Source organism: Myxocyprinus asiaticus, chromosome 6 (genome assembly GCF_019703515.2).
Source record: "Myxocyprinus asiaticus isolate MX2 ecotype Aquarium Trade chromosome 6, UBuf_Myxa_2, whole genome shotgun sequence".
Lineage (NCBI taxonomy): Eukaryota > Metazoa > Chordata > Actinopteri > Cypriniformes > Catostomidae > Myxocyprinus > Myxocyprinus asiaticus.
This window is the reverse complement of record NC_059349.1, coordinates 45937261-45961941: the sequence shown is the minus strand read 5'-3', so window position 1 is coordinate 45961941 and position 24681 is coordinate 45937261. Positions and strand designations below refer to the sequence as shown.

The following is a 24681-nucleotide window of genomic DNA, read 5'->3' as shown; positions in this document are numbered from 1 at the left end:
GGTTTTGTGTCAAGTGAGTGCATAATTTTTTCAAAAAATATGATTGTTAGGGGGCCTGGGTAGCTCAGTGGCAAAAGACGCTGGCTACCACCCCCGGAGTTCGTTAGTTCAAATCCCAGGGCATGCTGAGTGACTCCAGCCAGGTCTCCTAAGCAACCAAATTGGCCCAGTTGCTAGGGAGGGTAGAGTCACATGGGGTAACCTCCTCGTGGTCACTATAATGTGGTTCGTTCTCAGTGGGGCGTGTGGTGAGTTGGGCGTGGATGCCGCAGTGGATGGCGTGAAGCCTCCACACACGCTATGTGTCCGTGGCAACGCGCTCAACAAGCCACGTGATAAGATGCACAGGTTGGTGGTCTCAGACGCGGAGGCAGCTGGGATTTGCCCTCCGCCACCCGGATTGAAGCAAATCACTACGCGACCACGAGGACTTAAAAGCGCATTGGAAATTCCAAATTGGGCAAAACAAATATGGTTGTTGAGTGTCACAGTCATTGTTTTTATGTTGGATGTTAAGGATCCCACATGCCTGGTTGGAAAGCTTACAAGCTTACAGCTTTTTACATATATAACAACAAATGTTTACCCATATGTTTATGTTTGAGTGTGCTCTTTGAGAACCAAATTAAACTGTTCAGAGCAAATAGAATAAAATGTCATGGTGTGTTTTAGTTCAAAGATTAAATAAGTACTGGATAGTGTATGGTTAGGAGGTCACTATCACAAAAAAAAAAAAAATCAGTAAAACAAAGGTGAAGCGGGCTGAATTACATGGCAACTTACCAAATAATTACTGGTAAATACATTAAATATATAAAATAAATAAATGAATTCCAGAGAGCCGTGCAAAAAAATATTTTTAATACCTGCAATTTCTCCTACATTCATTACAATGGAAAAGGAGGGCGAAACAGAAGTAAAAAAAACAAAACAAATGCATTACATCAAAAGTGGCCAAAAGGTCAAGAAAGAAGTAAAGGGTATAGTATATCTATTTCATATTTGTGGACAGGGGCTTTGTTTACTCACAATCCCACAGAATAAATCACATGAATCTGGGTCATTGATAGTTTGCATTTGTCTCAGCTTTGTCTGATTTTGAATAGAGTGTCAAGCAGAGTGGGAGCACAATTCATGAAAGTCATGAAAAAGTACACCTGATATGTCCATATTTCCCTTTCATTTTAAGTGTCTCTAAAGTTACTGTATTTTACACTGAGATTGCTCAAGGAGTAGGCTTGCAGTAACTCCCCCAGTGAGAAGTTGAAAAAGGTTACATTATACAAGACAAAATCCACCTGTGCTGTTGTCTCCATTCATTCATTGTCTCCAGATGTCATGCATTGGAGTGTTAAATGTTTATTCAAATCTTTCTTCCAAAGACTCCTAAACCTCCAAATATCAGGTTTGCTGAGGTCCAGGAAAGCAGTAAAAAGTCATGAGAACTTTTCCAAGTTGAGATAGTATGTAACTAATGACTGACCTTGGTCACTGACCTTGCTACACTGTCCTATTTTTAATCAGTATCTTTGTCCCTGATTTTTAGTAAAACTATGTAAACCAGGGGTTTTCAAACTGGGGGCCACAAGGGGGTGCTAGGGGGTTTGCAGAAAATTTCAGAGAAGTTGTCATTATTATAGAATAGTTTGTACTTGTTTTGTATCTTTCTAGGCAGTTTCTTGTCTCTGAACCATATGGTCAGTAATATTTGTTTGATGTCAATTCCTTACATTACATTTTCCTTACATGTAAATGAAAGTATTTTTTTTTTTAATAAAGGCACATTCATTTTTCTGTTAAAACTTTTGTATTATTTGAGCTGTAAACTTTAAATTTTCATTTTAACAGTCATTTTAGGGTTTACAGCTTACTGTCATCATAGCAACAAAGTTGTAAAACTGGGTATAGCATTGCACAGAAAATTTAGCAATTTTATTACACTACAATCAAGTTAACACATATTGTTTACATCTTGTGGCTATCCTTTTGAAATAGTGAATATTTAAACCTGTTTGGATTGGGTCCCATTCACTTCCATTGTAAGTACCTCACTGTAACCCAGATTTTTGCTTTTTTAAAGAAAAGGAAGAAAAAGTCTAAAATCAAAAATTTGTATGCCACAAATGCTGTCGATTGAGCTTAACTTGTATTGAACCTGGAATATTCCTTTAATTCTGTTGTTTCCAGGTTGCTCTTCTATCCACATTCTGTAGTTTTTCATTAACCAGTCTCTTTAATGTTCATTATTAAGGTTTCTGGATTTAATCCATTTTTGTCTGGAATTGCATCCTCAATTGTTGTGACCATTTGTAACATGAAATAAATTGATGTGAACATTAACTGAAGCTCCTGACCCATATCTGCCTGATTTTATGCATTGCACTGCTGTCACACGATTGGCTGATTAGATAATTGCATGAATAAGTAAGTGAACAGGTGTTCCTAATAAATTGCTCACCATATGTAGACTAAAGCAGCCTTTTCTTTAAGACAAATATGACTAGATTCTTCATTTTATATCTCATTTAAAAACATAACAATACTATTCTATTACTACTATTTGTCCCCTCTGGCTAAACAGTATGAATATAATGCCATTATTAGTTATTTATGTGCAGTCATGTTTTCAAATTATTAAACTAAGTAAGTGTTAAGGGCCTGTGTTTAAACAAAGATATTTTATTAACTTTAAGATTGACTAATGTCTTTGAAATCCATCCTGGATTAACTGCAGAAGTTGCATTGTCCTTTGTTAGTTGGCTGATGAAGGCTTTTAAATGATAGTCTATGTATTCCACTTCAAGTGTGTTGTCCATCAATAGACAAAGGTGATGCAGGCAGAGATCAATGAGGTGCATCGCAGTTCAACCGGCAGGTCATTTCGGTGGGGTCCAATGTCCATGTCTTACAATTGGAGTTGGCATCCGTTCATCCTCTGAAGTCAAAAGACTGAAGTAATGTCTGGCTACAACCGGCTGTAGTTTGTCGTCATCTTTCAGTGACATGTAGCAGTGGAGTCCGACACCAAGCAGGAACGGAGCTGGATCTGGCCGGCTCTGGTAACCGACATGGAAACAAATAGAATAATATTAGCGTAGATGCCATTCAATTTTATGCAGAGTTATAGATCATGATAGATGTTTCTGGTTCCAGCAGACCTAACTAAAGCAGCCTAATTGTGAGTTGATGAACAAATTAGGTGTATGCATGGCTAAATAGATGAGTCTTTAGTCTAGACTTAAACTGAGTGAGTGTGTCTGCATCCTGAACAGTGTTAGGGAGACTATTCCATAGTTTAGGAACCATGTATGAAAATGATCTACCTCCTTTTGTGGATTTTGATATTCTTGGAATTATTAACAAGCCATAATTTTGTGATCATAATGAACGTGACGGAATATAGCGTGTCAGAAGATCACAAGTACTGTGGAGCTAGACCATTCAAAGCTTTGTATGTAGTTAACAGAATTTTAAAATTAATACGAAATTTAACAGGTTGCCAATGTAACGACGATAAAATGGGGCTAGTATGATCATATTTCTTGGTTGTAGTCAGCACTCTGACAGCTGCATTTTGAACCAATTGAAGTTTATTTATTGATCTTGCTGGACATCCTCCCAGTAATGCATTACAATAATCTAGTCTTGAGGTCATGAACGCATGAATTAGTTTTTCGGCATTAGCAACAGAGAGCATGTGTCGTAACTTAGCAATATTTCTGAGGTGGAAGAACGCTGATCTACAAACATTGGAAATTAGATTTTCAAAGGACAGATTGGTAACAAATATAACACCTAAATTCTTTGCTGTAGAGGATGACGTAACAGTACATCCATCGAGAGGGAAATTATATTTTAGCAGCTTATTTTTAGAGGTTTTTGGTCCAATAATTAGTACCTCTGTTGTTATGAGAGTTTGGAGTAACAAAAAATATGCCGTCACATCAAAAACTTCCATGAAATAATATATATAATCTGTAGATCAGGATGTGTCAGGCAGTAGTGATGTTTTCAAGCCCAGTGAAATGCTTACCTGTCAGGGTCAAACTCTCCTGTATTTCTGGCTAGACCCATGTAGTTCTGCATCTCCAAAGTCCGATGCTCCTCCCTCTTTGTGAGGTAATTTCTCTACAGCTGATCCTGAGCTTCCATCATGCTTTTCAGCACCTGCAGAAAAGTTCAACATGCAAGACGAAACTACACTGACAAAAAGTTTTATCAAGAGAAATTCATGATAAATCCATAATACAAAGAGCTACCATTTGTTGCTCTTCCACATTCATTGACATGGTGCTCACACGTGTTTTGAATTCATCCACCTGCACAAAAGAGGAAGAACAGATGCATCTAAATGGTTCTGCATCAACTAAAACTGCTTAAACATAACTAAGCGGATGTTAAAGCAAGCTACAAAACTATCAGGTTAAACACAGATGTAAGCAATCAGTAGTGACAGGTCTTGACTCTGCCAACTTTCTGTGTACCAACTTTGTCTATACCTCCTGCATAAATGAGCTGATGGTGTGTCTAAGCTCAGAGGTCAGTCTCTCACTGTCTGTTGGGATCTGTGGTTCAGTCTGCTCAGGTAAACAGTTCTGCATCTGACTGAACTGCTCCTCACCTGGACTTACTGAACAAACAGGGAGGCATGAAGACACAGGGAACAGTGCAGTTGTCTTAACACAATTTATAATCACTTCTTCCAAAGCTTTGGGCTCAGTGCTTATGACAATGAGTGCATTACATGAACACCAATACACTAAAAATCAGCACAAGAAAACCGTATTAAGATGACATTTGAAATCATTGAATTATGTCAAAATGTAAACAGGCATGCACACAACACTTGTGCACATTGAACTGCAATTCAGGCCTTTCAATTAAAAACATTATGGATTTTAAATATAATCTTAAATAGTCATAATTTTATATTTTATCCTCAGAAACCAAAAATAAATAAATACATTTGATAGAGGTACTGGTATTGGCCTTGATACTACTTGGTATCAGATCAAAAACTAAATTAGTGGTGTTTTTTGTCAGATAAACTCATTTTAAAAAGTTGATTGAACAATCTAATGTAGAGAAAGCTGAGATTACTTACAGTAAATCAATCAATAAAGTAAAGTTTATGTAATTTAAGTCTGATTAACTTAAACATTTAACCAATGAGCACATACAATGTCAAGTTTGGTGGTGAAGTTAGCACTTACAGGCTTTTAGGCAAGCTTAGTAATATTTTCATCAGGATGTTGGGTAGTACTGTATGTTACTATATACTGACCTTCCCTAAATTGACCTTACTAGTTGACAACATAAATGTTTTTGCTACATAGGATTGTCCATTTATTGGATTTTCCTGTGGAAACATTGTGAACCTCTGTGAAATGTAACCAGCAGTTTTTCTTTTGTAAGTCTGTAAAGCCAGGCCTCCCACAGACATGGAAAATCAGGAAATGTCAGGTCCAACTTTATTTTTTTAAGCTGGTACAACTAATTTTCCTGAAGTTGAGTAAACTCAAAAATGCTTTGCAGCTGGTTGCTTTACTTTTTTACGTTTACTTTACTGAATATTAAGCCACCTAAACACTAATTAAAACACCAGGAAATGTAAATATTTGTGTTTTCTGTTACCACACTGTTTCAAAGCCCTGTCTTTGAGTTTGTCTCTATTATGGGCTCTTAATCATATGTAAAACCACCTCACATTGACAACCCAGAAACCAGCTCAGGTTTCCTTGCCAGTGTTTTCCTGCTGCCAGGGTTACACTGTAGTACAGTATTTCAACCGGACAGAGAAACACAATGGCTTCTTGCCTGCGGCAATGCATTTTATGAATGCCTGAAGATTTTCACAGTTAACATAGCCTATTTGTCTTGATGGGTGAATCTCATGAAAATTATCAAGAAAGGTCTGGGTTACAGTTCACCCCCAAATCCACTGAAAAACAAACAAAACAATACAAGAAATTAAACTTTGCCAAAATACATTTTGAAGACCATTAGTATTTTTCAGTATTTCCATTACAATTAAGCCCCTCCCCCCTTTGTTTGTAGCCTACTGTAATGCAAATTAAGGTACTTAATGCAAGTAAAGTTGTAATTAATTATAATTTTATTTCTCTCCAACAGCAGATTCATACTTCCAGTGAGCCTTCTGTGTCCATCGACTAGAATGATAACACTAAACTGACAGGAAAGATCCCACAAGCTATTCCATACTTCAACATCTAGACAGACCAGGGACTTATGCAAGGATACAATTTGATGACTTCAGTTCGGCTTTTACAGTTTTTCTCAATCGCTTCGTCTCAATTCTCGAATGAGAATAATTTTCAAAACAATAAGTTCAAATCTCTGAACAATTAGTTTCTTGTTCACACCAGATTTGAATTGCTTATTCATTTAAGCAAATTGCACGTGTTCTGGCACATGTGTGCAAAAGAGTAAGTACAACTGTCTACAATTTGCACAATAACTAAATGCACATGGCTTGCTGATCAAAACTGATGAGTTGATTCTCAGTGAAATTGTCATACTCTTCACAGCTTCTAAACATTTGTTCATCGTGTGAGCCATCACATGCAAAATGATCCATTCAATTATCAAAATCATTCAGACATACATGTATATTTCATAAATATCTATGACATGGAATGTTTGTGATGCCTGCTAAATCTCTTTCCAGACCAACAAGAGCGACAGGATGTCCACCAAGAAGATGGAAACTTGTAGTGTTATGTACTATGAGGAGGTACAATTTATTGTTTTTTTTTTATAGAACTACTGTAGGTTTTTTCATTGTTGCTGTTTTTTTTTTTTTTTTTTTTTTTTTTTTTGCATGGATGTCATTTTGTGGCAATTTTCTGTTCACTATATATGACTTTACATCTAAGAATTGTGTAAAAATGGACATGAAAATGTGAATGTTCTGTTTACATGTAACACATTGCTATAAAAATAAATTTACTGTATACATACAAATGTGCATATCCTTTTTCTGTGTACTACAGTATTGTACAGTATTGACTTTTTCCAGTAAACTTTTACCTACTTTTGAAATTGGTATCTAAAAAGCTCAGTGTGATACACAATAGCGTTCAGCTAGACAAAACTGGCATTCTTGTATAGTACAATAAGCAGTCAGTGTCAACAAAAAAGTCGAACAAAAATTAAATTTGTACATAACAAACATTTCCAGGGGTCAACCATGGTGAAAAAGCATCTAAACATTTTGACCAGTATGGCTCACACGATGACAAAAACGATGGTAGCATTGGCCAATTTACTGACACAATAACTATGAATTAAATGTTTTGAGTGAGTTACTACATTTTGCAGACATGCAACAGAGTTGTGATGTCCCATAAAACAGTTGTGACAATTGCACTTACAGTTTAGAGACTGTTCCAAAAAATGAGCCAAAACGTTTAAGAAAAACTGTAACACCATCAACCCCGCTCTCCTATGGACTAAATTGAACCAGCTCTCTGTTCTCGGCTTTATCTGTCAGTGGATCACCAGCTTTCTGACAGACAGGCAGCAGCTAGTGAGGATGGGGAAATTCACCTCCAGCACATGTACAATCTGCACTGGTGCCCCCCAGGGATGTGTGCTCTCCCCACTACTCTTCTCCCTCTACACAAATGACTGCACTGCCAAGGTCTGTCAAGCTCCTGAAGTTCGCAGACAACACTATAGTCATCAGCTTCATTCAAGATGATGATGAGTCTGCATACAGAAGGGAGGTTGAACAGCTGGCCGTTTGGTGCAGTCAAAACAACCTTGAGCTGAACATGCTTAAAACAGCAGAGATGGTAGTGAACACCCCAACATTAACCCAGCTCACCATTCTAAAGAGCACTGTAGCAGCAGTGGAGTCATTCAGGTTCCTGGGCACTACCATCTCACAGGACCTGAAGTGGGAGACCCAAATAGACTCAATTTTGAAAAAGACCCAGCAGAGGTTGTACTTCATTCACCATTTAAGGAAGTTCAACCTGCCACAGGCGCTGCTGATACAGTTCTATTCAGAAGTCATTGAGTTTGTCCTCTTCACTTCTATAACTGTCTGGTTTAGTTCAGCTACCAAGTCAGAAGACTTCAAAGGATAGTTCGGACTGCTGAGAGGATTATTGGCGCTTCCCTACCCACCCTGCTAGAACTGTACACATCCAGAATGACGAAAAGGGCTGGTAAAATCACTCTTCACCCCATTCACCCAGCACACTTCCTCTTCTATCTGTTGCCCTCTGGTGGGCGCTACAGAGCACTGAGCACCAGAACAGCCAGGCACAGGAACAGTTTTTTCCCTCAGGCCATCCACCTCATGAACAGTTAAAACTGCCCCCAAATTCTTTGGGTCAATACAACCATGTGCAATATTCAATCCATCCATTCTTACTTACACTACTGGTCATAAGTTTTGAAATACTTGACTGAAATTTTTCTCATGATCTTAAAAATCTTTTGATCTGAAGGCGTATGCTTAAATGTTTGAAATTAGTTTTGTAGACAAAAATATAATTGTGCCACCATATTAATTTATTTCATTTTAAAAATAAAATTTAATTAAAAAAAAAAAAAAAATTTATAATTTTTTTTTAAATTGATGACTTGGACCAAATAATAAAGAAAAGCAGCCACTAAGTGCCCAACATAGATGGGAACTTAATACTGTTTAAAAAGCATCCCAGGGTGATACCTCAAGAAGTTGGTTGAGAAAATGTCAAGAGTACATGTCTACAAATTATAGGCAAAGGGTGACTACTTTGAAGATGCTAAAATATAACATAGTTTTGATTTATTTTGGATTTTGTTTAGTCACAACATAATTCCCATATTTCCATTTATGTTATTCCATAGTTTTGATGACTTTACTATTATTCTAAAATGTGAAACAAATTATAATAAAGAATGAGTGTTTCAAAACTTTTGACCAGTAGTGTATATCTATATTTCATTTATATTCTTTAACATATCCTACCTCTTCTTCAATACATTACATCACCTGCACATAACTGTATATAAAATATTTTAACAACATTATTGTGCTATTGTATATTTCTCTTTTTTTTTTTTTTTATCTGTCATATCTTTTTTTTATGTCACTATATGTATATATGTTTAAAGGTATATGTTTGTATGTACCGTTGAAGTCAGAAGTTTACATACACTTAGGCTGAAGTCATTAAAACTCATTTTTGAACCACTCCACACATTTCATATTAGCAAACTATAGTTTTGGCAAGTCATTTAGGACATCTGCTTTGTGCATGACAGGAGTAATTTTTCCAACAATTGTTTAAAGACATTGTATCACTTTTAATTGACTATATCGCAATTCTAGTGGGTCAGAACTTTACATATATTAAGTTAACTGTGCCTTTAAGCAGCATGGAAAATTCCAGAAAATGATGTCAAGCCTTTAGGCAATTAGCCAATTAGCTTCTGATAGGCTAACTGGAGTCAATTGGAGGTGTACCTGTGGATGTATTTTAAGGCCTACCTTCAAACTCAGTGCCTCTTTGCTTGACATCATGGGAAAATCCAAATAAATCAGCCAATACCTCAGAAAAAAATAAATAAAATTGTGGACCTCCACAAATCTGGATCATCCTTGGGAGCAATTTCCAAATGCCTGAAGATGCCACGTTCATCTGTACAAACAATAGTATGCAAGTATAAACACCACGGGAACACCATGGGACGCATTCCGTCTCCTAGACATGAATGTAGTTTGGTGCAAATCAATCCCAGAACAACAACAAAGGACCTTGTGAAGATGCTGGAGGAAACAGGTAGACGAATCAAATCAAATCAAATCACTTTTATTGTCACACAACCATATACACAAGTGCAATAGTGTGTGAAATTCTTGGGTGCAGTTCCGAGCAACATGGCAGTCATGACAGTGATGAGACATATACCAATTTACAATAAATTTCAGATTTACACAACACAATTTAAAATCTAATATACACATAATTACACACAACACAATATACAAATAATAACATACAGTGTACATTATACAATACACACAATATAGAATATACATTATACAATAAAAAATAGTATATATATTATATATAAAATGTACAGTAGGTTGAATTGTACTGTATTGACATTCAGGCTGTTGGCTGATAGTCAGTTGCCAGTGTTTTGTTAAGAGAGATATAATTATGACAGTCCAATGTGAGATATATAAGATTAATAAAGTGCAGTGCTGATGTATATTGATCGTGAGAGATCAAGAGTTCAAAAGTCTGATTGCTTGGGGGAAGAAGCTGTCATGAAGTCGGCTGGTGCGGGTCCTGATGCTGCGATACCGCCTGCCTGATGGTAGCAGTAAGAGCAGCCCATGGCTCAGGTGGCTGGAGTCTCTGTTGATCCTCTGAGGTTTTTTCACACACCGCCTGGTATATATGTCCTGGAGGGAGAGAAGCTTACCTCCGATGATGTGTCTGGCAGTTCGCACCACCCTTTGCAGGGCTTTGCGGATGTGGGTGGTGCTATTGCCGTACCAAGCGGCGATGCAGCCAGTCAGGATGCTCTCTACAGTGCTGGTGTAGAACCGTGTGGTGGTTCATTCCAAACTTCCTCAGCCGTCTCAGGAAGAAGAGGCACTGATGAGCCTTCTTCACAATGGCCTCTGTGGACAGACCATGTGAGTTCCTCAGTGATGTGGACACTGAGGAACTTGAAGCTGCTGACTCTCTCCACTGGTGCTCCATTGATGGTGATGGGACTGTGTTCTCTATCTCTTCTCCTGAAGTCCACCACAAGCTCCTTTGACTTACTGACATTGAGGGAGAGGTTGTGCTCCTGACACCAGCGTGTCAGATTGTGCACCTCCTCTCTGTAGGCTGTTTCATCATTGTCAGTGATCAGACCTACCAACGTCATATCATCAGCAAACTTAATGATGGCATTGGCGCTGTGTGTTGCCACACAGTCATGTGTGTACAGGGAGTACTGGAGTGGGCTGAAAACACAAGCTGTTTAAGCCCAGAGCCTGGAGTTTCTCATCAAGCTTGGAGGTCACTATGGTGTTGAATGCTGAGTTGTAGTCTACAAACAGCATTCTCACATAAGTGTTCCTTTTTTCCAGGTGGGAGAGAGCAGTGTGTATTGTAGATGCTATGGCATCATCAGTGGAGCGGTTGTTGCAGTAAGCAAACTGCAATGGGTCCAGTGATGGAGGCAGCACAGAGCAGATGTCATCTCTGATTAGTCTCTCAAAGCATTTGCTGATGATGGGGGTCAGAGCAACAGGACGGCAGTCATTTAAGCAAGTGATTTTGGATTACTTTGGTACAGGCACGATGGTGGATGTTTTAAAGCATGTGGGGACCACAGACAAGGAGAGGGAAAGGTTGAAAATGTCCGTAAAAACACCAGCCAGTTTGTTCGCGCACGCTCTGATGTGGCCCGGAATGCCGTCTGGACCCGCGGCTTCACGGATATTCACCCGTCGGAAGGATCGGGTTACATCCACTACAGAGACGGAGAGTGAACTAACCTCTATAGCTTCGGCCGTGAGAGCTCTCTCCACGAGAGCGGTGTTATTTCCCTCGAAACATGCATAAAAAGTATTTAGTTCCGTATCTATATCCACAGTAAAACGAGTCCTATATCAACATAACCTGAAAGGCTGCTCAGCAAGGAAGAAGCCGCTGCTCCAAAACCGCCATAAAGACAGACTACAGTTTGCAAGTGCACATGGGGACAAAGATCTAACTTTTTGGAGAAATGTCCTCTGGTCTGATGAAACAAAAATTGAACTCTTTGGCCATAATGACCATCATTATGTTTGGAGGAAAAAGGGTGAAGCTTGCAAGCCGAAGAACACCATCCCAAACGTGAAGCATGGAGGTGGCAGCATCATGTTGCGGGGGTGCTTTGCTGCAGGAGGGACTGGTGCACTTCACAAAATAGATGGCATCATGAGGAAGGAAAATTATGTGGATACATTGAAGCAATATCTCAAGACATCAGCCAGGAAGTTAAAGCTCGGTCACAAACGTATCTTCCAAATGGACAATGACCCCAAGCATACCTCAAGTTGTGGCAAAATGGCTTAAGGACAACAAAGTCAAGGTACTGGAGTGGCCATCACAAAGCCATGACCTCAATCTGGCAGAACATTTGTGGGCAGAACTGAAAAAGCATGTGTGAGCAAGGAGGCCTACAAACCTGTCTCAGTTACACCAGTTCTGTCTGGAGGAATGGGCTAAAATTCCAGCCACTTATTGTGAGAAGCTTGTGGAAGGGTACCAAAAACATTTGACCAAAGTTAAACAATTTAAAGGCAATGCTACCAAATACTAACAAAGTGTATGTAAACTTCTGACCCACTGGGAGTGTGATGAAAGAAATATAAGCTGAAATAAATCATTCTCTCTAGAATTATTCTGACATTTCACATTCTTAAAATAAAGTAGTGGTCCTAACTGACCTAAGACAGGGAATGTTTTCTACAATTAATTGCCAGGAATAGTAAAAAAAGTTTAAATGTATTTGGCATTGACTTCAATGCATTTTTGTATAAGATGTATGTAAACTTCTGACTTCAACTGTATATCTCCTTATCCTTATTTCCATAGTAAAGCTCTGACATTCTACACACATCTTAGATCAGCTGCCCTTATGACAATGAAAGGACAAACAAAAACACAAACTTAAGTTGTCAGCACACCAACATATAAATCAAATCACCTTTTATGAACACTTTTACCAGCAATGAAGCTGTTGTTGTCAGTTCTACAAACTGAAAACAAAAGCTGTGCTACTTCTACATTTTCACCTCCATGATCACCTCTCAGTCTACAAACAAAGCATCAAACATTACAGTGCATTACATTTACACACAATAGATTATGGACTAGCAGGTTAAGTTGAGATAACAGCAGTATTGTGTGACAACAGTAAAGGTTGGAAAATATATAAGTTTCTATTTTAATACATACTGTTACCTCAGTGGAAAGCGATTGATGTTTGCTACCTTTTGGTACATTATCTGTAGAATAAATATTAACAGGTGTGGATGTAAATTCATGAAACAGAATACATCTTTAAAGACATATAATGCAAATACCTTTCACGAATATCTATTCCCCCAAAGATTATAATGTTGTACCTAATAAAATATGGCATCCCTTGAAACACTGAAAGTGCCAAGAAATAAATTACTCACAAACATGACACACATTTGCCCTGAGAACACACTGTTGAGTTCATAGCATCTCAGGGTGTTGAGTCCGAAAGCCAGTGTAAATAGCAGTAGTGTGTATTTGTTGTACCTGAAAATGAGAGATTTTTATTTTTACCATCTACACTCTGAAAGTACTTTGCAATCATTCCCCCAATGTGAATACACATTACAGTTGTGATATAAAGAATGGCATGCAGACATACCTGATTAGTTGGTGTCTATACGCACCATGTACTTGGATGCACACACTCTGTCCCACTGCACACAGTGTCCTTGTGCAAGGAGAGCCCCTCAGGCCATCCGTTATCCAGCATCTGGTATAGAGTTCTTCACCTCTGTTGCCAGCTCATCATCAGTACAGGTGCTATCCAATGCTCTAACTGATATATTGTCAGCCAACCTCCTAAACAATGTTGCTCAAGAGACTCCCAGTAGTTTGGCAACACATTTCAGAGGCAGCTCAAGTTCAATAAGGGGTAAGAGTGTTTTTTGACATTTTAAATCTTGGAAAAAGCTTCTAACTTAAAAAAAATAAAATACAAATACAAATAAAATAAACAATTTACAATGTATAATTTAATTTTGAATCCACCAGAGGAATAAAATAAAATTTAAAAAAAATTACAAGAAAAGTCAAACTATATAAAATGTGAAATTGCACTTACTTTTTGATTCTTGTTTCCTCAGTTTCTATGGGTCCAAAAGGAGTTCTATACGTGCTCCTGTCCACATAAATGAATGGATGACATAACAGCCCTTTGAAAAGGTGCAATGCAGGCTCTTTTTTGTACCTATGGAGCAAGATCATCTTGAGCATTTTAAATAATAAATGCCGTATCTGATGCTGCAACTCTGGGCAGATGCTACATGCATGCGCACAGGGGAGGGGGTAGGTTGAAACAGGTGGTTGCTATGGGAACATGACCTGAGGACTTCACCTGTCAATCAACATTGCTCTCAACTGTTCATTAATGTGCAGAGTTTGAATGAAAATGAAAGAAAAAAATACTAATTTGAAGAGTTCATGTAACCAGAAATACTGAGATAGAGAATTAAAAACCACTTTTATTTCAGTGATCCTCACGGCTTTATACTTGATTCAAAGTCAAATAAAAAACAATAAGGTTTTAAAACTCGCAGAAAAAAAGTTGAACGTTTTTTCCTAAAGCCGCCTTTTCTCTGCATCCGGCAAACGACAGACTATAGACCGGAAGTCATTCAATTCCAATGGAGAGTCGCCGGGGGCTGAGTGAGTTTCCGACCGTTTCCGGATGCGACATTTTCGGATCCGATTTGAGCCTCGAAAAATATTTCAACTCGTGCGACTAGACCGTATACGACCACCCGACCGGAAGTGATGTATTCATGCAAAACTATCAGCGCGAATTGAGAAATATCAATAGATTTTTTTTCCTAAACTTTTTTCTAAACGCCTAATACTTCTGTATTTTGGACAATTTATAAAGTAGAAGTCAGAAATGATTTTTTACAATGCAAATCTCACAAAAAGCTTTTAGAATTACAGTAAACTTGTGATTAAATGTGTACATGTGTCATTTATTTCTGCACACACAAAACCTACATATTTAAAATCACATTTATGCATTTTTTTTATTCATATTTGCTGAATTAGGGTTGTTGTTGCTCTTAATTATCATAATATTAACTATAAAAAACAGTAATAATGATAAATTATTCTATTAATAATAAATACTGAGTGAATATTAATCCTGAATTGTATTGAATATATTCATCTGCTCAACAAAATCACACACAGTAACGTCATTCTGAGGGAAACCTTTGCTAGCTTCTCCTTCAATGAACAAAATCTATTGCGAGCAAAATGACAATTAATCACGTCTGCCACTAGAGGGAGAAATACGACAGTCGTATGCGAATGTTGGAGACAGTAGGCGTTTTTAATATGCGTTCTTGGTATTGAGAAACGCACAACGAAAAGGCTCACAAGGGCGACTGGACATTCAAATTTAATTGGTCTTTCCTCTGGAGGTGTGGTTATATTTGAATTATGTGTTCTTATTGGCTGGTCGAGTGACAGCTACGTTTTAGACACGCCCCTTCTGTCTAGGTTAAGTTTTCTCACCAAACAACTAGGAGGTCTACGAACATATCGTTGTAAACTTAAAAATGTATTAATTTTTCGATCTTTACCACGTGCTTGGATTTAGTTGCTATAAATTTCCCCGTTGTTTGTAAAAGACGGAGCCAAGAGGAGGATCGCTGGGAATTCTGAGGAGTTTGAGTGAGTATGATGAGTGAAGTTTGGACCGTAACGGCCGTTAAGATACAGAGAGCTGCACGCGCTAACTGGCTAACACAACAAAATAAACAATAAACAGCTAAAATATTAAATTAAACTGCAGAGAGCGTGGAATTAGCAAACATGGTTTTATAAAATCGGAAAACTCTTACGCCGTTGGTCCTGACATAAGCAGTGCTTTCATTGATAGGGGGATGTTCCGTTTCTATAGTTTGATTTTTAAATGTAAAAATAATTTAGTTTCTGTTTGTACCCTAAAAGTTATGATGAAATACAATAAGTGGTATTTGGTTTATTTTAAGATATGTTGAATTGTAATGTTTGTGTTTTTCATCTTTTTTTTTTTTTTTTCTAGGTTTGTCAAGAAGTTAGTTTTACACCTATTTCAGGTAGGTCTATTTATATTATTTATACTTTATACCACCAGGATGTGATTTATAAATGTTTTTCTTGCTTGAACATGGGCCTGATTATACTGTTTGCTTTGAGAGTGTCAATATACTGCTTTATGCATGGGGACTGACATGGTTGAGTGGCGTTGGCTGTTGCTTTCAAAGCTGTGTTTCCAGAATTCAGATTTTTACGTTGCCATACAGTATTATTTCTGTCTACCTTATTTGCTTTTGATAATCTATCTATCTGTCTTTATGTCCTTATGTTATTTTATATTTATATTGGCACAATATACTGGAAAACTCATTGCTGAATCTGGCAAATATTTGTTAGTAATTGCTTACTAGGCCACTTTGTGTATGCTTAGTGTTTGTAAGGTGGTCTATAAAAAGGGAGTACTTCAATTTCAGCTGTCAAGTGACCGTTATTTATTGTGATGACTGTGAAGTCATCATCACATCCTGTGTGTCATGGAGGATGTGCTGATGATTTTGGCTACATTCACACAAATCTTTTTTTATTTTATTTATTTATTTTGACGCTGTCACTCAAATCCATTTAGGTTTTTGTAGTCTGAACAGGACAAAAATACATTAAATCAGATTTTTACAAGCCTCATGGAATCCGATTAAAATCTGGTTTTACTTAATGTGTCTCTGTCTGAATGGTCAGATTGGATTTCATGTGTTGTTTTTTTTTTTTTTCGTCATTTACTGTGTGCAACGGTTGTTATCCACCTTTTTCCTGAGGGTCTTACTGGGGAAACGAATGTGGGTGGGACTTCTGCCGGAAGTCGTTCTATAGCATTCCCTAGCTCTGGCTAAAGGCATTTTAGACCCTGTTTACAGCTGAGATGTGTTTCGGATGATCCGATTGCAAATGGTCAGTGCTAATATAGTTGTAAATGGGGTGCAAAATATTTTAAAACACATACAGAAGTAGTCAAAAACGACATCGCATTTGAGGTTTAAAACTAGAGCCCGACCAATATGGGATTTTTGAGACCGATACCAATTTTAGAGGGGGAAAAATTCACCAATTACCGATATTGTGGCCGATATAGCTAATTTTTGAGTTGGAATGAAAATCTAAATAAAATAAAATCACTTTTATTGTCACACAACCATATACACAAGTGCAGTAGTGGGTGAAAGTCTTGGGTGCAGTTCCGAGCAACATAGCAGGCATGACAGTGATGAGACGTATACCAATTTACAATAAACAGATTTACACATCACAATTTACATATCTAATATACACATAATTACACACAATATACAAATAATAATATACAATGTACAGTATACAATACACATACAATATAGAATACACATTATACAATAAAAATAGTATATATAGTATATATAAAATATACAGTAGGTTGTATTGTACTGTATTGACATTCAGGCTGTCGGTTGATAGTCAGTTGCCAGTGTGTTGTTAAGAAAGAATATAATTTAAGACAGTCCAGTGTGAGATAATAAGATTAATAAAGTGCAGTGCTGATGTATATTGATTATGAGAGATATACATCAGCACTATACATCAGCACAGATTAAAGTGCAGTGCTGATGTATATTGATTGAAGTCTGATTGCTTGGGGGAAGAAGCTGTCATGAAGTCGGCTGGTGCGGGTCCTGATGCTGCAATACCGCCTGCCTGATGGTAGCAGTGAGAGCAGCCCATGTCTTGGGTGGCTGGGGTCTCTGATGATCCTCCGAGCTTTTTTCATACACCGCCTGGTATATATGTCCTGAAGGGAGAGAAGCTCACTTCCGATGATGTGTCTGGCAGTTCGCACCACCCTTTGCAGGGCTTTGCGGTTGTGGGCGGTGCTATTGCCGTACCAAGCAGCGAAGCATCCTGACTGGCTGCACTCTACAGTGCTGGTGTAGAACCGTGTGGCGGTTCATTCCAAACTTCCTCAGCCGTCTCAGGAAGAAGAGGCGCTGATGAGCCTTCTTCACAATGGCCTCCGTGTGGACAGACCATGTGAGTTCCTCAGTGATGTGGACACCAAGGAACTTGAAGCTGCTGACTCTCTCCACTGGTGCTCCATTGATGGTGATGGGACTGTGTTCTCTGTCTTTTCTCCTGAAGTCCACCACAAGCTTCTTTGTCTTGCTGACGTTGAGGAAGAGGTTGTACTCCTGACACCAGTGTGTCAGAGTGTGCACCTCCTCTCTGTAGGCCGTTTCATCATTGTCAGTGATCAGACCTACCACCGTCGTATCATCAGCAAACGTAATGATGGCATTGGAGCTATGTGTTGCCACACAGTCATGTGTGTACAGGGAATACAGGAGTGGGCTGAAAACACAGCCCTGCAGGGCTCCAGTGTTGAGGGTCAGTGATGAGATGTTGCTGTCCATTCTAACCACCTGGCATCTGCTTGACAGGAAGTCCAGGATCCAGCTGCACAGCGAGCTGTTTAAACCCAGAGCCTTGAGTTTCACATAAAGCTTGGAGGCACTATGGTGTTGAATGCTGAGCTGTAGTCTACAAACAGCATTCTCACATAAGTGTTCCTTTTTTCCAGGTGGGAGAGAGCAGTGTGTATTGTAGATGCATGGCATCATCAGTGGAGTGATTGTTGCGGTAAGCAAACTGCAATGGGTCTAGAGAGAGAGGCAGCACAGAGCAGATGTAATCTCTGATTAGTCTCTCAAAGCATTTGTTGATGATGGGGGCTAGAGCAACAGGATGGCAGTCATTTAAGCAAGTGATTTTGGATTACTTTGGTACAGGCACAATGGTGGACGTTTTAAAGCATGTGGAGACCACAGACAAGGAGAGGGAAAGGTTGAAAATGTCCGTAAAAACACCAGCCAGTTGGTTTGCGCATGCTCTGGTGCAGCATGGAATGCCGTCTGGACCCGCAGTTTTACGGATATTCACCCGTCAGAAGGATCATGTTACCTCCATTTCTGTAGCAGATAGTGAACTAACCTCTGTAGCTTCGGCCGCGAGGGTGGTGTTATTTCCCTCGAAATGAGCATAAAATGTATTTAGCTCATCCAGGAGAGAGGCAGCGGTGTTCATGGCGGAGTTTTTAATTCCCTTTAAAGTCTGTGATGATATTAATTCCTTGCCACATGCTTCTAGAGTTGGTGGTGTTAAACTGTCCTTCAATCTTGTCCCTGTACTGGCGTTTGGCTGCTCTGATAGTTTTGTGGAGTGCATAACTGGCTTGTTTATGCTCCTCCGCATTCCTGGAATTAAAAGCGGAGGTCCGCGCATCAAGTGCCGCGTGAACATCGCTATTTATCCATGGCTTCTGGTTGGTAGATCCCTATTGTTTTGGTAGGAACAACATCCTCTATGCACTTTCTGATTGAACACGTTACGCTATCAGCGTAAAGCTCGATGTCTTCATCAGAGGCGGACCGGAACATCTCCCAGTCCGTGTGATCAAAACAGTCTTCTAGCATGGAATCTGATTGATCCGACCAGCACTGGATCGTTCTGAGGGTGGGTGCTTCCTGTTTCAGCTTCTGCCTGTAAGCGGGCAGAAGCAGAATGGAAGAGTGGTCTGATTTACCAAATGGTGGGCGGGGGAGGGATTTGTAGCCATCCTGGAAGGGAGAGTAGCAATGGTCCAAAACCCGGTCCCCTCGTGTGTTGAAACTGATGTGTTGGTGATATTTTGGTGCAATTGATTTAAATTTGGCTTTGTTAAAGTCCCCGGTCACAATGAACGCGGCCTCAGGGTGCACGGTCTCCTGCTTGCTTATAATCCCATACAGTTCCTTGAGTGCCCGGTCTGTGTCGGCTTGTGGCGGGATGTACACAGCAGTGATAATGACCACTGTGAATTCCCGCAGTAGCCAGAATGGTCAACACAGAAGCATGAGAAATTCCAGATCAGGAGAGCAGAAAGACTTGATAGAATGTACGTTCCTCTGATCACACCAGGATTTGTTGACCATAAAACATACACCACCACCTCTGCTTTTACCTGAGAAGTCTTTCGCTCTGTCCGCTCGGTGCACGGAGAACCCAGCGGGTTTGATGGCTGAATCTGGTATCTCAGCAGACATCCAAGTTTCCGTAAGGCTAATAATGCAGCAGTCCCTCGTCTCTCGTTGGAAAGAGATCCGCGCTCTCAGCTCGCAGAGCTTGTTGTCCAGACACTGAACATTTGCCAGTAGAATACTGGGTAGCGGGGGTCGATTTGCGCAATGTCTTACTCTGATGAGAACGCTGGCTCTATTTCCCCTTCTCCTTCTGCGTTTCCGCGTACGGGCTGCCCAGACAAAGTGCTCCGCTGGCATGTTTGTAAACAGCGGGTCGGCATTGAGGAATGTAAAGTCCGGTTTTCAGTGTGCTATTGCAGAACCAATGTCCAAAAGTGTTTGTCTGCCATAGACAACAAGGCAGACAACATCCAAGACAAAAAAACATAGAATTGTGAACAAAACAAACAAAAAACAGCAGTGTTGTGTCGGAGCTCACAACGCAGCAGCCATACTCGGCGCCATCTTGAGTCCATAAAACAGACCTTTTCTATGTGAATTCTGCACCAATTTTGCACCGATTTGACTATGCAAAGGTACTCAGAATGCTGCTTTCTTAAATATTTTTATCAAAGAATATTTGACATTATTATTATAATACATTATCAAGAAATTCTAGAAATGAACACTGAGAAAATAAAGAATAAATAAAAATACAATAAATAGCTAAATAAACATCAGTACTTTGTTTAGGATCAGTCAAATGCTGACCATTAAAATAAGAATAAATAAAAATAAATAGCTAAATAAACATCAATATTACCGTTTAGTATCAGTAAAAAGCTGACCATTAAAATAAAGAATAAAAAATAATAAAAATAAATGGCTAAATAAACATCAGAAGTACTGTTTAATGTCAGTCAAATGCTGACTATATTAATACTGCCAGTCAGTTAGGGGCAGGTTGTAAAACAAGAAGCATTTACACCTGCCGGGTCAAGAGATATACAGCGGCAGTGGTGTTACACTGTATTCTGCTATACAAGTTCAGAGGAAACTTTCAACGGTGGAAACCCAGACTTTTAAATATTACATTTTGTAAATGCAACGACTGGAATTGTTCGGTTGAAGGGGGTACCAAACTGCAAATCCTGAATAAAACAGTTGAAAGTAGCTACGTGGTTGGCTATAAGCTCGTTGCCTCGGAGAGTAAAAGATGGACGTCATTTATTTAATTTCCAGCATTGCGTCTCACCAACTAGGTAACAACATAGCATGAAATCAACACTCAGCAGACGCAATCCACCACCGCACCATTGTCCGCTGAGCTGCAAAAATATGCTCTGATGTTTACCTTTCAATCTGCAACATTACTTACTGCACTTACAAATTATAGCTGGCTAACATAGCAAACAGATGTGATAAACATGAGTGACATGGTTGTCAGGGGCAGGGTTAACATTATATTAGTTATATTGAAAAGGGAAAATGATGGGGTCATTGTTTATTAACTTTCCAGTATGTATTTTACAAACTAGTTAGCAGCTTGACACCGCACCACTTAACTCCGCCCTGTCTGCAAAACCACTGTCAGCTCAGCTCTGTAAACAATGGAGTCGGAGTGCGCTCTGTTGGACAAACTACGTTATGACACCAGTTCAAGCATTGTTTTCTGCATTATATGTTCTGAAAAAAAGATTTCATACCTGCGCATATTGGTAAACATATACGCAGATACCGATATATATCAGTGAAATGCTAATATCGGCCGATAATATTGGCACTATTTAAAACGCCGTCCTGATGCATCCTGGACAGAAGCAAAGCACCACCTCTCACCAGTCAATCACCCGGCGAACAAATGTTTAAACCTACGTGCGGATTTAAAAGGAAATAACTGTCCGATTGGAAAACTTGAAAAAGCGATTACATAGCCAAAGATGAGAACTTGACAGCTCTTCCTCAGTGTGTCTTTCTGATTTGAACATGCAGAGTGACAAGTATAAGCACACACATCTGAAGCTGAACTAACACGGGTACTCCACTAAAACAACCAATACATTTTTTCAAAATGTTGCATTTGTGATTTAAATCTCAACTGCATCTGGGAGAAACAGTGAGCCGGTTTTGTTTGCACTTTCTTTGTCTTGATGACTTATTTGCAGTTTATTATCGTTCAGTAACACACCGATATAGTGATTGATGTATGTCCATACGAAATCATACACGCTTTCCTCAAAATCCCAACACCACAACAAAAGAATGAATGGACATATGCCGCAACAACAGCTTGACAACGAAAGTAACACCCATATTTCTCGCTAAGCATCACGGGATGTAGGAAAAAAGTGGATACATCAGGTTTTGTGATGAGAAAACATACTGCACTCCGAACGGCATAGTTATTGCCTTCACAGGGCACTTTGAATTTAATACAATAATGATGGCCAAGCAATAGGATCGTTACAAACAGAATTTTCAGTAAAAATGAGTTCAAAAGTGAGTTCAGCCTGTTTTATTATACATTTCATCCCTACAAAACTCTCACAGTGGAAGGTAAACAGGGCATGGAGATCACCACTTTTGAATGAAGCACACCCATATGCCATTTATATGTTACAGGCGCCAACAACTCGGCGCCATTGTCTCAAGATGGCGCCGAGTATGGCTGCTGCGTTGCGAGCTCTGACACAACATAGTAATGTTTTGTTTGTTTTGTTCACAATTCTTATGTTTTTTGTCTTGGATGTTGTCTGCCTTATTGTCTACGACAGACAAACACTTTTGGACATTGGTTCAGCAATCTCACACCGTAAACCGGACTTCACATTCCTCAATGCCGACCCGCTGTTTACAAACACGCAAGTGGAGCCCTTTGTCTGGGCAGCACGGCCGCGGAAACGCAGAAGGAAAAGGGGAAACAGAGCCGGCGTTCTCATCAGAGTAAGACGCCGCGCAAATTGACCCCCGCTACCCACTATTCTACTGGCAAATGTTCAGTCTCTGGATAACAAGCTCTGCGAGCTGAAAGCGCGGATCTCTTTCCAACGAGATACAAGGGACTGCTGCATTATCTGCCTAACAGAAACTTGGATGTCTGCGGAGATTCCAGACTCAGCCATTGAACCCGCGGGGTTCTCCGTGCACCGAGCGGACAGAGCGAAAGACCTCTCAGGTAAAAGAGGTGGTGGTGTATGTTTTATGATCAACAAATCCTGGTGTGATCAGAGGAACGTACATTCTATCAAGTCTTTCTGCTCTCCTGATCTGGAATTTCTTATGCTTCTGTGTCGAACATTCTGGCTACCGAGGGAATTCACAGCGGTCATTATCACTGCTGTGTACATCCCCCCAACAAGCCGACACAGACCGGGCACTCAAGGAACTGTATGGGATTATAAGTGAGCAGGAAACCGCGCACCCTGAGGCCGCGTTCATTGTGACCGGGTTTTGGACCATTGCTACTCTCCGTTCCGGGATGGCTACAAATCCCTCCCCCGCCCACCATTTGGCAAATCGGACCACTCTTCCATTCTGCTTCTGCCCGCTTACAGGCAGAAACTGAAACAGGAAGCACCCACCCTCAGAACGATCCAGTGCTGGTCGGACCAATCAGACTCTACGCTACAAGACTGTTTTGATCACACGGACTGGGAGATGTTGCGGTCCGCCTCCTGATGACGACATCGAGCTTTACACTGATAGCGTAATGTGTTTCATCCGAACGTGCGTAGAGGACGTCGTTCCGACCAGAACTGTACGAATCTATCCGAATCAGAAACCTTGGATAAATAGCGATGTTCGCGCGGCACTTAATGTGCGGACCTCCGCTTTTAATTCCGGGAACGTGGAGGAGCATAAACAAGCCAGTTATGCCCTCCAAAAAACTATCAGAACCGCAAAACGCCAGTACAGGAGCAAGATTGAAGGACAGTTTAACACCACCAACTCTAGAAGCATGTGGCAGGGAATTAACATCATCACGGACTTTAAAGGGAATAAAAACTTCGCCATGAACACCGCTGCCTCTCTACCGGATGAGCTAAATAATTTTTATGCTCGTTTCGAGGGAAATAACACCACCCTCGCGGAGAGAGCTCTCGTGGCTGAAGCTACAGAGGTTAGTTCACTCTCCGTCTCTGTAGCGGATGTAACCCGATCCTTCCGACGGGTGAATATCCGCAAAGCCGTGGGCCCAGACGGCATTCCGGGCCGCGTCATCAGAGCGTGCGCGAACCAGCTGGCTGGTGTTTTTACGGACATTTTCAACCTTTCCCTCTCTTTGTCTGTAGTCCCCACATGCTTTAAAACATCCACCATTGTGCCTGTTCCAAAACAATCAAAAATAACTTGCTTAAATGACTGGCGTCCTGTTGCTCTGACCCCCATCATCAGCAAATGTTTTGAGAGACTAATCAGAGATTACATCTGCTCTGTATTGCCACTCTCTCTTGACCCGCTGCAGTTTGCTTACCGCAACAACCGCTCCACTGATGATGCCATTGCATCTACAATACACACTGCTCTCTCCCACCTGGAAAAAAGGAACACTTATGTGAGAATGCTGTTTGTAGACTACAGCTCAGCATTCAACACCATAGTGCCCTCCAAGCTAGATGAGAAACTCCGGGCTCTGGGTTTAAACAGCTCGCTGTGCAGCTGGATCCTGGACTTCCTGTCAAGCAGACGCCAGGTGGTTAGAATAGGCAGCAACATCTCCTCATCACTGACCCTCAACACTGGAGCCCCGCAGGGCTGTGTTCTCAGCCCACTACTGTATTCCTTGTACACACATGACTGTGTGGCAACACATTGCTCCAATGCCATCATTAAGT

The 24681-nt window shown here is 39.9% G+C and overlaps 1 protein-coding gene and 1 long non-coding RNA gene across 4 annotated transcripts in view; one reads left to right on the top strand and one right to left on the bottom strand.

The window, feature by feature from the left end:
* Positions 1-910: 910 nt before the first annotated feature.
* LOC127443121 (uncharacterized) lies at positions 911-14488 on the bottom strand. Its single transcript, XR_007897598.1, has 9 exons — positions 13882-14488; positions 13420-13675; positions 13100-13304; positions 12978-13021; positions 12721-12828; positions 4500-4630; positions 4260-4319; positions 4034-4167; positions 911-3056 (listed from the first exon to the last, which is right to left on the bottom strand). It is a non-coding gene; the product is annotated as an uncharacterized LOC127443121 (long non-coding RNA).
* A 678-nt stretch (positions 14489-15166) lies between these two features.
* Positions 15167-24681, top strand: part of LOC127443116 (G-protein-signaling modulator 2-like) — a 32526-nt gene continuing 23011 nt past the window's right edge. For 2 of the 3 annotated variants that reach the window (XM_051701635.1, XM_051701636.1), the window contains exons 1-2: positions 15168-15479; positions 15853-15886. The gene's annotated coding sequence lies outside the window, so the exon portion shown is untranslated. Of the gene's footprint in view, positions 15480-15852; positions 15887-24681 lie in introns of all 3 variants that reach the window. The other variant, XM_051701639.1, reaches the window with a different exon arrangement.